Genomic DNA, 4,608 nt, shown 5'->3' on the forward strand with positions numbered 1-4,608 from the left:
CTTGTGTTTACTGCACTAAAAACACTTTGGTGTGGGGGGAGTGGTTGGTGGGGAAAATTTATTTTTGCCCATGGCTAGCAATACCCACTGTTTTCGGCAGGGGTCAGAAAACAACATGCACTGTTCAACATGCAGAGGCAAAAAGTATGAGTCGTCAACCCACACTATCAAGGGGTGGGGGACGGGGGAATTATTTTGTTCCCATGACCTGACACGGAGTACCCCCAGCATGTATGCAAAATTTGGCAGAGATTGGCCCAGCTGTTTCTTTGACAAGCTTTGCCTCACCATGTACTTTTGTTCATGGAGGTAAAGTGAAAGTACAATATTAAGCTTCATTCCAATATCCTATTTTTTTTAAAACACTTTTGTGTAAAGACGCATTTCACAAAACAGAAATATCAGATTTTGTATGACAATGAATTTTGGTCTGAGGGACAAAGTACGGTCGGCACTTTGTTTTGACAAACGTTGTATTACCATGTATTTTGGTCGTTGAGCGAAATCACACATGTATTTACCCTTTAAAAAAAAAAACGTTATGTTTAATTTTAACCTCTGTGTATAGAAGGCCATTTCTCAATGTAGCAATAGCAGCTTTTTACACGATTTGGCACTTTGGCCTTGCGATGCATGTGTATTGTTGTGACAAACTTTTCACAGCTTTGCGCGATCATTTAATTTGGTCTGTTGACTGAAACACAGGTTGAGCTTTGTCCCAATTGTATTGTATTTAATTACTTTTTAAAAAAAAATTAAAAGGCATTTTTAAAAGAGGAATACATACATAGGTCGTGGACAAAAACATGGAGACACCGAGGTAAACGAGGGACACCAAGTATATTGAAAGCAACCGCTTCGACACAGGTGTGGCCCACGTGTTCATCAAGCAAATAAAATCCCAGCATGTTTCGGGTCATGTAAAAATGGTGCACAAGCCAAGTTGCCTCTAATTATGGCTAGAATGGCTGCAAGAGGAGAACTCGGTGACTTTGAAAGAGAGTGATTGGGATGGAGCATTTGGCAGGAGCTTCCACTGACAGACAGCTCAACTTGCTGATATTTCATGAGCAATGTGGTCTCAGGTGACGTCAGCATGGAACTCTGAGGGAAAGACATCATCAGCAAAGGGCAACAATGTGTGGAAGCACATACTCCAGGATCGTAATATCCGTGCATTAATTTGAAGTGCATGGCAAAGCAGGCGAGCAACTGTAGATCAACTGACCGTAAATTTCATCCTGGGGTGCAAGCAGCCAGTTTCATCAAAAGTGGTCCACCAAGATTTCTGCACAGTGGGATGCCATAGTCGGGTTGTAGCACACAAACTGCTCATCACACCTGGCAATGCACATTTATGAGTCCAGTGGAGCAAATAGCACAGGCAATGGACTACCGAGCGGTGGAGGGATGTGATATGGTCAGATGAATTATCCGACACCATGTTATTGACAAAGGGAAGAGTACACGTGTGGCACCAATCTAAAGAACTATACAACCCTGAGTGCTTGGTTCCAACAGTGCAAATTTCTGGTGGTTCTGTAATGCTGTGGGGAAAATTTTCCTGACATGACTTGGGTGCAGTCATTCTTGAAGAAGGCAGGGTCAATGCCAATCACTACTTAATGGTTCTGATTGATCATCTTTTGTCAAAACTTTTGTCATGAAATAACAGGTCTGTGACTTGCTACAGGTACAATGCAAACATGTACCAACCTGTTTCATAGTCGGGTTGTCAGTGACTAAACCCTTCTCCCCCACGAGGTTTCCTGGTGAGGAGGGTGTATGGATATGGACACCCAAAAGGATTAAAAACAAAACCTGTCAAAGGGTGGAGGAGCTCTTTGTGAGCCAACGGCCATCCATATCTCGTGTCCAACTGTGTTTGCGGACATCCTCCTTCAGTTGGGTTACCATTTTATAGTCAGTTCGTGGCAGGATTTGCACTCGAGCCACCGTAAAACACTTCATTCTGTAAAACACATACAAAAACTGAAAACCCACTCAGTGGGAGTATCTCCTGTGCATCTGCCCTTCACAGGGCAGCTCACTGGATGGCTGGATTGGGGCAAAGACTTTGGGGCCACCATTTTTTGATAGGAGGAAAAGCACGGTGTCACCTTCCTGGGAAGGATTACGGTGGTGTGTCGGGGTGGTGCTGAGATGTCGTCCACCAGATAGCAGTCTCCTCTGGTAAATCTGAGGTGGTCGCTGAGGGTGGGTGCTTGGAATGTCCTATCCCTAAGAGAGGATGATCACCTGTCTCTGCAATCATCTGAGCTCCAGTGTTTGAACATCGGTATTGCAGCACTTACTGAGGTTCTGAGACTGGATAATGGTGAGATTATGGGGAGGGGGGGGGTAGTGGGGGGTGGTTACTCCTACTACTGGTCTGGTCATTCTGATGGTTACCATGCCCAATAAATTGCTGTAGCTGTGTTCAATAAGCTGACTCCCATGACAAATGAGGTAACACCAGTCAACGAGTGTATTATGAAACGGAGGATTCGTCACTCCTTAGGGGTCATTTCCCTCGTCTCTGTGTATCCTCTGACTGAGGAAAGTGATGTCACTGTGAAGGATGCATTCTATGCCATGCTTGAGTCCGTGTTTGGTGAGTGCCCAGGCGAGATACTTTTCTAGTATTGGGGGGGATTTCAATGCACAGACTGGAACTGATATGGATAGTTAGGCCTAAGTCACATTTGCTCGACGGCGAGGATACGGCGGCCGTACGCCCTCTGAATTGACAAACATGCAGCAGCCGCAGAATTTCTGAGGTGGCCTCAGGGTGGCCCTACGCCGTTTGGCTATATTTTACAGGTCGTAATGTCGCCATGGAGTTATAACGCGGAGTTATAACCTTTATCATTTCTACATTCGCCGTAGCAATTCGACAAGCCGAAACAAAAGAACTGGTAACAAAAAAACCCACTCGTTACCGTCCGTCTGGCCGCACGTTTACCTTAGGGCCCCCCCCCTGTGGTCCCCCTGCGGTCGCCTTGCAGTCGCCTTGCGGGCACTTTGCGTCTGCCTTAAATTCTATGGCCGCCGCAGGAATGCCCTAAGGTCACCGTGCGACATCAAATCAAAGATCGTACGGCACCCCCACGTTTTCGGTCTCCACAATTTATAAATACGCCATGCAGCTACCCAAAAAAGAAAAACATATGTGACTGCTACATTGTGTAACCGTGGAAATACTGCGGCCGCCGTATAATTGCTAGTGGCCGTAGATTTTGGAGACCCCACGGCTGCCGTGGCAAATGTGACTTCGGCCTTATGAGACATGTGTTGGTCCTAATGGTTCTGGAACTGTGAACCAAAATAGCACCAAGTCCCTTGACTTTGCATGAAGTCATGGACTTAGGGTGGCTGGTTCATGGTTTTAGCACTCAGAGCCTCATCACTGGACTTTGTATTCCAATGCTGGTGGTGTGGCGAAGGAGATTGACCATGTACTCGTTGATGGTCACTGAAGGATGAATCAGAATTGCAGGGTCTACCAGTGTTCAGTTCCTCAATACCGACCACAGGCTTGTTGTAGCAACCCTGAAGTTTCAGCTTAAATCGAGGAGGATGTTGCCATCCCAGCCTCGGCTGGATGTTGGCAAGCTCAAGGATGAGAGGGTAGCTGAGGAGTTTGCGAACATGCTGATTGGGGATTTGGAAGTCTGGGTGTTTTGGGGAATCCTGAATAGCTGTGGAATGCTTTTAAGACGACCATCCTTGATGACGCTGGTGGATGTCTTGGAACCCTCCATCTTCATCATCATTATTATCATCATCATCGTTTTACGGCCGTTTCCCTGCTTGCATGTGTAAGCCGTGGTTCACCACATGGCTGCTTTTGAGTTTGCATGACCACTTGTTAGGCCTTTAACTCAAAGGTCATCTCTCAGCAACACATCCCATGTTTTCCTTGGACGGCCTACAGCTCTCTTTCCATTCATATTTATACACCTCTTCACACAGCTGCCCACCCCATCCTTTCCACATGTCCAAACCATTTCAACCTCCCCTTCCGCATAAACTCACTCATGCTTTCTACACCTAACCTATCTCTTAATTCCACATTTGGTTTCCTGTCCTTCAGTGTCACATTACACATCCATCTCACCATGCATTCTCATTTCATTTTGTTCACACCTCCGTTGATCCTCCTTTTTGATCACCCATGTTTTGCTGCCATACAACATCACGCTTCTAACATAAGCGGCATAAAGTTTTATCCTTAATTGGAAAGAGGTCCCTTTTGATGTCATTGTGGGTGACAACTCCCTAAACTTCTTCCAGCCACTTCAAATTATTGCAATCACTGCTGCTTCCACACCACCACCTGCACTAATCATATCACTAAGGTAACAGAATTTATCTACACATTCCAGAGATATATCCCCTTAAACTAATCTTTCTGCTCTAACTGGAGTCACTTGTTTACCTGTGCAAACAGCACATTTGAAGTCAGGAACCACCTGCAGTCTACCACTGATGTCACTGCACCTCTTGTGCAACCAGCAGTTGCAGTATTTACACAATATTGAATTGCTACCAACACCTTTTCTTTTCTACAGACAGCACAGGGCCACCTCCCTCTTTTTTCCACAC

The 4,608-nt window shown here is 45.7% G+C and overlaps 1 long non-coding RNA gene across 1 annotated transcript in view; it reads right to left on the reverse strand.

The window, feature by feature from the left end:
• Positions 1-602: 602 nt before the first annotated feature.
• LOC147021816 (uncharacterized) overlaps positions 603-4,608 on the reverse strand; it is a 22,589-nt gene continuing 18,583 nt past the window's right edge. Inside the window, exons 2-3 of the long non-coding RNA XR_015060947.1 lie at positions 1,229-1,341; positions 603-1,104 (exon numbers count right to left, since the gene is read on the reverse strand). This is a non-coding gene — a long non-coding RNA (uncharacterized LOC147021816). The remainder of the gene's footprint in view (positions 1,105-1,228; positions 1,342-4,608) is intronic.

The sequence above is a fragment of the Eptatretus burgeri genome, chromosome 8, assembly GCF_056783735.1.
Source record: "Eptatretus burgeri isolate ZD-2024b chromosome 8, Ebu_testis_v1, whole genome shotgun sequence".
Taxonomy (NCBI): domain Eukaryota; kingdom Metazoa; phylum Chordata; class Myxini; order Myxiniformes; family Myxinidae; genus Eptatretus; species Eptatretus burgeri.